At 45.0% G+C, this 10,597-nt stretch overlaps 1 long non-coding RNA gene across 1 annotated transcript in view; it reads left to right on the top strand.

The window, feature by feature from the left end:
* Nucleotides 1-1,812: 1,812 nt before the first annotated feature.
* The window catches only part of LOC121662718, a 34,537-nt gene continuing 25,752 nt past the window's right edge, over nucleotides 1,813-10,597 (top strand). Inside the window, exons 1-2 of the long non-coding RNA XR_006015383.1 lie at nucleotides 1,813-2,060; nucleotides 8,495-8,838. This is a non-coding gene — a long non-coding RNA (uncharacterized LOC121662718). The remainder of the gene's footprint in view (nucleotides 2,061-8,494; nucleotides 8,839-10,597) is intronic.

Raw genomic sequence — 10,597 nt, 5'->3', positions numbered from 1 at the left:
AAAAAAAGCACAGCCTTACTTCAAGGCAGCTCTTGCAATGATGATTTTCGAGGGATAGGAAGTGGTAGTGTATGGACATTTCCCGGAAAACAAGCGTGTCTCTCCCCAGTGATTCTTGAAACAGAGGTGGTTGATAGGTGTGAAATTATATTTACTTACCTAAAAGCAAATATGAAGTGCATTGGATGAGGCAATGAAAAATAAAATTATTTAATGCCTGCTTCCCCTCCCTTCATCCAAAAACAGAAACAAAAACCAAAAAAACCCAAACCAAAAAAAGAGATGTTTCCTGTGACTTCACTTCATGCCTGGGAAGAGAAAAAACTTTAAAACAATCTTCCTGGGAGGTCCTGATGAAACAGGGCTGTCAGAGACAGTAGTCGGTTGCCTTTCTGATTTGAAATCCAGCTAATTAGCTCTGAAGGATGGTTCCTCAGATCTGAGTGGGGCATGAAGCTGCTGAGTTTGATATTTCCAGCCTGTCAGCCCATGCATTAAAATAGAAATGACCTCCATGGGGTGAGGGAGCAGCAGGCTTAATAAGGCACCCTGGGGCAATTTGGCAGAGCTGGAAAAGGGACTGACCGCTTTGATGGCAAAGCCCTCCTCACAGGGCCTTCTGATGGGAGCCTGGGGTGCAGAGTGGTGTTAGTTCCTCCTCCTGAGGCCCCTACAGGGACTCACAAAGGCTGGGACCAAAGGCAACACCAAAAAGGAGAGGGAGCTGTGCTCTGAAGGAGCACAGCTGCAAAGCCAGGGCACTGTCTTGTAGCAGCAGCCCCTTCCTGGCATCCCAGGGCTTTGAGGTGCAAGAGTATGAGATGCCATGGCCTTCTGGGGAGGCAAAGTCATGCACAGATATTGTTCCTGTCTCTTGTGCCAGGTTTGGGGTAGCATCAACTCCATTTTTAGACCTTTCTCTGAAGGCACCTGGATGTGGTTACAGCCCTGGGGCAAACCCCTGGATCAAGCCACAGATTGTGTTAAAAAGTGCCTGAAACCTTGTTCAGGTGGGGTCCCAGGACTAATGCAGAGGTTCTCCAGATGTTTCACCAGTAAAAGTGGTGTCACTGCAGCAACACATACCAATTTTCTAACAGGGTCAGGAAGCTATTGCTGTCTTTAAGCACTCAGGTTTTGAAGCTGCAGCATCATGCAGTTCACTGAGGCCTCCAACCCCATCCTGGAATGCAGGAAAGCCCAGGGGAGTTCTATGGTGCTGTGTAGACATGCTGCCTGTATCCAACACAGCCATAGGAAAGCATTCCTGAGTTTGTGCAAACTGCAGTGCATTTCAAACCCAGAGAGAATGGCAACCGTCCTTGATTTCTTATGTATGAGATTTTTTACATGCTTGTTTTCTAATTTCAAATGCTCCCTAAATTTGGGCAAGGGATCGTGCTGTCGGGCACAGGAGAAATGTTCCCTTTGGGACAATGTCTCACGCTTGCAAACCATGCACTGGGTTTTTTACCTCTTAGCCCTAGAGGAAGAGATAAAATAGGGAAAAGGGAGAGGGTATTGAAAGTCTGTACAGCAGGGTCCCTCAAGGAGTGATTTTCACTTCAATGCCTCACTGGAGAAATCTGAGCTCGAAGAAAGGTCTTAGCCAAAAGAAGCCGGAGGACAATATTACTCAGGTAATCTAACGTTATGCTTCAGAGAGCATGAGATGTTTACATGGGAGGGTGAGAAAGCCACTTTTCACACGGTTGAGGATATTCCACAGCTCACCGGCTGCATCCTGGGAAGAGTCTCATCTTCCCAATGAGCAGTTGCTATTTGAGAAGACAGGATTAACTGGAACAATGGTCTGACTGGACCACTGGACTGTAAGAATTGGCTTTGTCTGAGTACCCATTCTCTTCCTTTGCCTTCCCCTTGAAAACACACATCAAGACAGATCACAGCTCTGTGTCCCACCAAACGGAGAGGTGTGCTGCTGCTTGCATTAAAAGATAGGGCTCACACAGGCAGATGTCAGAAGTGATGGACCTTGCTTCAGCTGGGCGTTCACGCTGCTGTGAAAAATCATGAGATTAGCACAGCTACTGAGCTAGGTAAGTGACAGAATCATTGAATGGTTTGGGCTGGAAGGGGCCTTAAAGATCATCTAGTTCCAGCCCCACTGTCATGGGCAGGGCTGATCCCTATCTCTAAAAGCAGTGAAGGGCACCCCTATGTTAGTACTGCAGGATGAACTCACCCTGCCATGATGGGCTTTTTATTAACAACATACCCTACACTTCAGATTTCACAGTGCTTCTGGTGCAGTCATATTCCCTTGGTGAGCAATGCTCTTCATTTTTCTGCTTTGGCTTTTGCTGCAGAGCAAATCCTAAAATTTTCCCAGGAAAATCCTTGGATCCCTTGACTTCAATAATGTACAACGAATTTGCATTTTCCTTTAAGCTGTGTTTCTCTGCCATAAATTCGACCTTAAAACCAATTTTCGGGGAGTCTTGCCCACCCCCGTTATCTGTTGTTTAGGATGTCTTGTCCAGCCCCCACCTTGCTCCTTCTAGAAGTGATAATCTGTGTATGCAGCACTGGTGTGGGATAAATATTGCCTGAAAGATTTCAAGGTTAAGCAAAATCTGTAGGGAGGGAACCTAACTTTTATTAAGACAACTGCTTTAGCTTGAATAAAACAGAGGAATTCCCAGGCACATCAAACATTTGACCTGATGGTGGATGCAAACCCAGCCACCAGCACCACATGGTAGTGACAGAGTCAAACACTGACCTACCCCAGGGCAGGCAAACGAGAAAGATCTGGAACAACACATGAAATTGTCAAGGATTTTAAGAACCAGGTAGGCCAGAGACAGACATTCTCCAGTTCCCAAGTACTTTCAGTGTGATTTGGATGTCACTGCCTCCCCAGTACTCTCTATTCCCAATGCCACCCTGGTATAAATGAAGTCACTCACACAACATGGAAGAAGCCCTGACCTCAGTCTCTTGTCTAGGGAGGTTGTTTTATAGTGTGTGTGCTACGCTGACACTACACTGGGAATAGATAAGGAAGAAGATGAAGGGTGGAATTGTCTACATCTCCTGGTACAAATTGAGACTGTACGCCCAATGTGCAAAAGAACATCTGGATTGTTTTCACATTGTCCAGAAAATGAAGGAACATGTGGAAAGAGGAGAAGGAAGGAAGAAGGGCTGGCAGACTCAGGACATCCTCCACGTCCCTCGATGAGCAGAAACTTATGCCTGATACAGTGGTCTGGCTGAGAACACGGGAATGGGAAGAATTATGACCTAAAGTACCTTTATAGGCCCATTTTTAATGTTTATCCAAAGCTAAGCAATAGACTAAAATACTGAGTTTTTGTGTGGCAAGGCTGTTGCATGTTCCTGATCCAGAAATGACACATCTGATCTGTTCTCCCAGTAAAGACTTGTGGAGCGTCAGTGACTTCCTTGGCTCTGTTATTCTTTACCTGTAATGTCTTGGGCTGACTTCACATAGTCATTTGGCTTAAACAGCTGAAAACTCCTCCTTCTATCACTCTGGTTTTGGATAACATAAGAACATCCAAGGTAGCTCCTAAACCTGGCACCCCCACAACCACTGGTCCCCAAGTAACCCTATCCAAGCAGGTGGCCTCTCACAACAGCCAAGTCTTGGGGGAATCTCTGCCTGCTCTTGCTCTCTGGAACTGTTCTGCCACATGCTTTTGCATGATGGGCACATCTTGGACACCAGACTCCATCCAGTAATGGATTAGCAGCAATTAAGCAGTGCTCATTGACCTCGTCCTAACTGGACCTCCCCTGAACTGAACGGGAGCCACACTGGATCTTGCCTCTTTCCGTTTCTGGGGCTAATTATTACCAGCTAAACAGCACTAGGCTTTCCCTTTTTCTCATTGCCATGCTTGTTAGCATTGTTTCTTCCAGCAGCTTTTCATCTCAATGGAGGCAATTGTGCCTGGCTGACATTTTAATTCTTTCCAGCTGCATCTGAACAAAATGACACAAATTAAGTGGAAGGGCTTGGGAAAGAAGGGGAAGGAAGCTCCCAGCCCCCACAGTCTGCACTACAGCAAGGGTTTTGTGCTGAATGCAGCATATGCTCAGAAGGTGCCACGGGGAAAGGCTTTGATTCCACACTCACAGTGTGGGCCAGTCCCAGGGATGCTCTGTTGCACCAGAACCTCTCTGGAGCTGTTCCCCTGAAAGTCTGGGTTAGGAAACTTCGAGGTGAAGGATTTGCCAGGTCTCCCAGCAGAACAGTGGCACACATTTGCCTTTGCTTACGGAAAGATACCTTGGTTTACAGACCCCTGCATTCAAGTAAGTGAGACCGAGTGAGCTCCTGACCACTCTGTGAAGGGTCTGAAGATGAACTGTGCTGGTTAAAGACAGATTTAGAACAGACTGGCAAGCTGCAGATCTCTTTAGCAAGGCATGGAAATCCCAGCCATGAATAAAGACCTCTCTGGGTAAGATACAGCATTAATACAGAATACGAAGTCTGCTTATATCTTATAATTAAGGAGAACCATTAAAACAAGTGTACTTAAAAATTGCTCTTGCAGGTCTTAGGTTGCTTTAGAGATACCCACATAGCTTGTTTCAGAATCTAAGCCCTTTAGCCTAAGTTAGGACAAAAAGAGATATCAAAAGCAGAATTAAATGCAAAAAGTCTCTAGCAGTTAGTATGAACCTCAGGGAACAGGATCAGACTAGTTCAGTAAAGCACAGGGCAACGCAATCAGGCTGATGCTGGATTAAGCCAGCCCTGAAAACAGAAGAAGAAACTGAAGACGTTTGCTTGCCACATTTCTGTTATTGCAGCCTCATATTAGTGAGCAGGAACAGAAAAGCATTTGATCTTTTAGTGATTCCTCATTCTAGCACCAAGCTCACAGCCACAACTCAGCTCCCAGTTTCCAGGCACACAACAAGAAGCAGGAGCTGGTGCAGGATGTGTAAGGAACTGGAGATCGGGGGGTGGGGGGCCCGGGGTCCAAAGGACCACAGGGAAATCAGATTAAGGAGGTGAAGAAAGTAGGTGGAAGAGAAGTGACAGACACAAACAGTCCCCAGTGAGCTGATACCTGAAATCCCTGTGATTTCTCTGCCCTGCCTTCCAAATGAGTAAAACCACTGGGTCTGGAGAGCATATCCCAACATTTGATACCAGACCTAAGTGCCTACATGGGGAACTGAGTAGCTCAAGGTCACGTTACAGCCTGGGTCATCTCAGAGACATTCCTGAAAGGTGATTTTGATCTTAGCAGTGTCAAATCAGTTTCTGGAGGCACCTATTGCTCTCCATTAATCACAAAATCATAGAATCAGAATAATTTACATTGGAAAAGACCTCTAAGATCATCAAGTGTAATCATGCCAAGCCCACCACTAAACCATGTCCCTAAGCACCACATCTACACAACTTTTAAATACTTCCAGAAAGAGTCAAGCACCTCTGAGATCCCAAACCACATGCCTCAGGAATTTGAGCTGCTTTTGGTTGCAGAACAAATAACCCAGGGAGGACCACGGCAGTGAAGGAGAAGTGAAGACGTTTTCCAGAAAGTCTCACTGCTAAATTTTTCAGCTGCCTCACAGACTAATGTGAACAGCAGATTCCCACTTACAAAAAAACCCCACCTCCGTGCCTTTCTTCCTCAAAAGCCCTGGAGTGCAAGACCTATTTTCCCAGGTGATAAGAGTTCCTTTCAGGTGGTGGAGTTGGTGCCTCTAACGCCAAGAACAAAATGTGATCCTGGCAGCTTTTCAAAGCATCGATCCTAACACCTGAGGAAATGTCATTGGGATGTGCTCAACTGAGAAACAAGGAGCAAAAGCAGAGAAAAGCTTTGCTTCAGCTTTTGTCATGGCTTGCTTTTTCTTCAAAGATGTATTTGAACAGCTCTCAGCAGGAGCTATGGATGCTGCCAAGCTTTCAATCCATGCAGATCTAAAATATTTGTAATCAAAATGGAGCTCCGGGGCACTTGTTTATTTATTGCAGTGGTCTACATCTCTGTATGTCCCCATGACTCCAATTTTAAAAGGAAGAGGCACAGAAAGGAACAGAGGGTGACAGAGGTAATAAGAATTGCCTAATTTATAAAGGGCTGTTTGTGCATTTTTTTTACTTGCAGAAAGGATCTCTGTCCAGTAAGTCAAATTCCTTGAAGGATTTAAAGGAACATGATACTATACATGTTTTTTTTTCATTTAGAGGCCTTAAATTTCGTTCTGTGTTTTCTTGATACATTTTCTTTTGCGGCAACACCAGTTTAAACAATTGCCTCCCAGTCCTTGTCCCTTACCCCCTCCCAAGTGTTTGTTCCTGCAATATCGTGGTGTAATGCCACAAAGCTATGGCTAAGTAGGGTAAGATAAAAAGAATTAGGGAAGCAAATTATTATCCCAAAAAATCTGTTTTGTCTCTGTTGCTTTGTTGGATCCTTTCCCCAAGCCAGTGCTCAGCAGAGCAGCTGTGCTGGCAGGGAAGAAGGGATGGCATGCAGCAGCCTGGCTACAGGATTGACAGGCAGCAGAGGGAGGGAGAGCAGAAAAGCCATCAAAGACAACATACCTTGAAGCTAAAGACTCAATTAGTGGCTTTTCATGCAGCCGTTCCATGAGAAAAAGACGGTAATCACAGGTTCTGCATCCTCCCCATCACCCAGCAATGCCAGCAGCATTCACAGCACCGATGCAGAGCCCTCCCCTACCTTAGGGACTCAGCAGAAGAGGAGGGAGAACCAGCATGGCTTGAGTTCTACACAAGAAGAAAGTTTGGAAAGACTCAGCTTGAGACCTGTGCACCTTTAAGCCACACCTGGGCACTTCTAAACTGAAGATTTAAGGAATATTTTGCAATAATGAATATGGAAAGAGAAACAGGGTGAGCACTGTGAGCCTCTGGAAATTTTTCAAAGCTCCTAAAATCAGTGTATAAATAGCCTTGACTATTTAAAACATTTGGTAATGTGGAGATAAATGAATAGTAGGAGCTGCAGGAGAGAAGGGTCTCAGGCTGGTATCAAGTCCTGTGAAGGGCACCAAAGAAGCAGGGTATGGAAAAGAATGAAAAATAACAGCACACAGCAGGCACATGGGCAGTTCTGATTTAGGTCCTAAGATGAATGAGGCAGTGGTAGAGATATCTGAGGAGAGGAAGGACTTTCTTTCTGTCTGTCTTTCGGTGAAGAGCGGGAAAAGGCTGGAGGGGGAAGGGAGCACGGCTTGGCAGAATGCTAATGAGGCAGAGGTGATACTGCTTGATATAGAACTGAATGTGCTTAGGGGACCCTCCAGGGATGATTACCCAAAATTACTTTAAGAAAATGCCACTGAGACACTTCTGGCTCTGCACAGAGTACATAGCACAATAGATCTTCATACAGGGAGATTGACACATGGATGATGGATGTCAACAGTGAAGGAATTCCCTTTAAGGGAAGGATGGTAATGAACTTTGGAAACAAGGATTGGGGCTGAATGTACAAGGGAATGTTGTGTAAGGGCTGGATTCAAAAGGAGATGGGTGTGCAACACTCATGGTTTTGTCTCCCTGCTGAGTGTGAGCTGGGAGTGGCTGACTGTCCCAAAGCCTGCCATGTGATGCAGAGTTTACAGTCACATCTTAGGAAATCCATGAAGTTCCATTTCTTATCCCAGTAATGAATGTGGATGGTCAGGGGTCTTAGACCTTAGCTTCAAGTTCAAGCCCTAAAGTTGCAAATAACTCAAAGGGAAGGGAGGATTAGCATAACAAGGGAGAAACTGCTGTGGATCTGTTAGAGGAATGGTGTCCATCCATTCTTGAGCATGTGTTTTACAGCTAATACCTGCATCATTAAAACAAACACAGAGGGAAGGAAAATACATGATGTCCTTCCACGTGGCCAAAAGCCCATGCAGACAAGCTGGTTGTCTAGTGAGTACCCTAAGCTCTCTCTTATATTAGTCGTAGCTAGAGGTGCCAGCAAAGGGTTTGTGTCTGTGTTAGGAGGGAAGAAACCTCCTCCACTTTTACAACACCTTATCCGCAGCTGCAAGTTGTTTTTGAGACTTTACTTCAGCTGCAGCACCACCCTTATTTCAAACCCAAATTATTTTGCTTCCAAGTCCAATTTGTTAAGCTAAGCAACAGCAGAATCCACACACTTACTGGGAGGTCCTTTACAAAACACAAGCATTCATCCAAATAAGTAAGAACAAGCTAATGTCTTGTCCTACCACCTCAGAAAAATAAACTCATTGTTCCCACTAAACTTCAAGGAGTGTGCTTTGCTGTGATGCAATATCATGGGGAGAGAGAAAACAAAGACGTATTGGGCAAAACCATACCGTATTTCCCTTCAGGATTTATGTTTTAACATCTTGTAAATCAAAAATGCCTTCATTGTTTTTAGCATGTTTTGGAAACAGAATTTTCCTTTGCCTTCTGTTTTCAACCCAAATTGATTTTGAAGCCAGGACTACAAAGAAGTGCTAATGCTGGGCTTTGTTTCAGAAAGGTGATTACATCTTTGCTCACGGATGTCATTTCCTGTTCGAGATTCCTGGCTGATTTGGTGGCAGCCCTGACATTCGTGGTGGGCGGACGTAAGGAAGACGCTGTTCCCATCGTAACAAGCTGTGATTACTGCCTATCATGACAGCCCTATTCAGTACACCTATTGTCAAGCCAGCTCATGTTCCTGCTCTGAATTGCCCTCTGAAGAGGTCTCTTTTCTTTTTCTCTCCGCTTGCCATCCTTGTGACCTAAGCATACAAACTGAAGTCCTGGAGAAGACAGCAGAAATGTTCCTGGAAAAGGTTTTGTGTCTGCCTGCAGGTCTTGGAGGCATTTGCTTGGTTAGTGCACCTGGAGATTTCTCCTTGTTTTTTGCAATCTCTGTCAGTTATTTGAACAGCTGTCAGGCTATGATTCATTTCCCCTAAGTCTACACACTTACCAAAAGCTGAGCATTTAATCTACATACTCTACAGGTAAGGGAAAGAGATGTTCAAAGGTTCATACACCTAATCCACTTGGAACCCATACACCAGGGGAATTTGAGTCAATCTGCACAGCTGCCTTTCCTTTCCACACACTAGAAAAGTAGCCTCGGACACTTTGACTAGTGACTTCCAAAGACAATTTTCTATTCTGGTATTGTACATCTGCACAGATCTCTAGAAAGCTACTACACTACCTTTCTGTCTGATTCTCCTTTCCAATTATTCTGTGTACTAATGTAGGTAGGCTTTATTTTTAATGGTGAGCAAAAAACCCGAAAGAATTCCAGGCAACAGCAGGACTATTGGTTTAGAAATATGAAAAAGATTGTAGATTTCCATGGTTTAGAACAATGCTGCAGCTAAGCTTACATTTTTGTCAGCTTTCTGTTTTGTAGTTCATCATTTGGAAATTATTTGCCTTTAGAGAGAGGGTGACCAGACTACAGTAAAATCACAGGATTATAGTTCAAATCACTTTAATTAAATTCATTTTAATTCAGTTAACTCTGAAGGCTGAAGCAGTTTATGTCAGTTGGGAAAGGGTCCTGGCTCAGATACCTCCTTTAGAAATCCATGACTAAATTATCTCAAAAGGAGGCTCATCAGAAGAAGCTCCTAAGAAATACGGCTGAGTTTGAATGCCCTGGACCAGTCTGCAAAGTGATACCTCCCCTCACTAGAATCTAAAGAAATTAATAACGGGGGTGCCAGGGGGGGCAGTGCAGTCACAGTCTACAGAGCTGTCAGCAGAACCTCCTGGCAGTGACTGCAAAGCTAAATTCCATTCTGACATCTTGGCACTTCCGCATGGAGTTCATCTCGGATGAAGCTGGGATTTCAGACTTCAAAGCACAACCATCCTATGCTTGAAGAAACTGTGAGCAGTTTAATGTGACCTTATAATTCATAAGCCATTCATATAGGGTCATCCATCTCTGGATGCCCAGCCTCAAGGGGATGGAAGCAGAATTCTCCATTAGTTTGGATTATTCTGGGAACTTGGAGTGGCTCCAACATTACTGGTCTAAAAACAATGAGACTCTGGTCAGATTCTCATAGTTTCTCAAGAGGAATAATTTGCTTTACCAAAGTGGTGAGAAAATGAGACCCATCTCCTTAAGAAATTCCTGGTCCGGTGTGACCCCTAAGTTCAGCACCACGTTCAGTGCAAGCTCAGCGCTGGGATCACAGTCCTGTCACCCTCCTCTTCAAGCAGAGCCAAAGCCCACCACACGCTCTACACAATGCAGCAGGGGCAGCTACACCCTTTTGCTCACCCCTGGACTTCCTCTCTGGATCCTACACCATGAAGTTCTTTAGCTGTCCGCTTCCAATTCAGTTCAGACACTTGTGTCCAACAGGAGGAGGAAGGTGATTTTCCCCCTCTACCACACTCTCATTAAGCCCCCACCTGGAGTACTGTGTCCAGCTCTGAGGTCCTCAGCATGGGAAGGACGTGGACCTGTTGGAGCAAGTCCAAAGGAGGCCACAAAGATGCTCAGAGGGCTGGAGTTGAGCTGAGAGATAGGGTTGTTCAGACTGGAGAAGAGAAAGCTCTAGGGAGACTTTCTTGTGGCCTTTCAGTACTTGAAGGGGGCCATTAAGAAAGACA

This window comes from Corvus kubaryi, unplaced genomic scaffold (assembly GCF_017639235.1).
Source record: "Corvus kubaryi isolate FWS band 111438036 unplaced genomic scaffold, C.kubaryi_AGA036_p1.0 37260, whole genome shotgun sequence".
Taxonomy (NCBI): Eukaryota; Metazoa; Chordata; class Aves; order Passeriformes; family Corvidae; genus Corvus; species Corvus kubaryi.
This window is presented reverse-complemented; position numbering and strand designations above follow the sequence as displayed.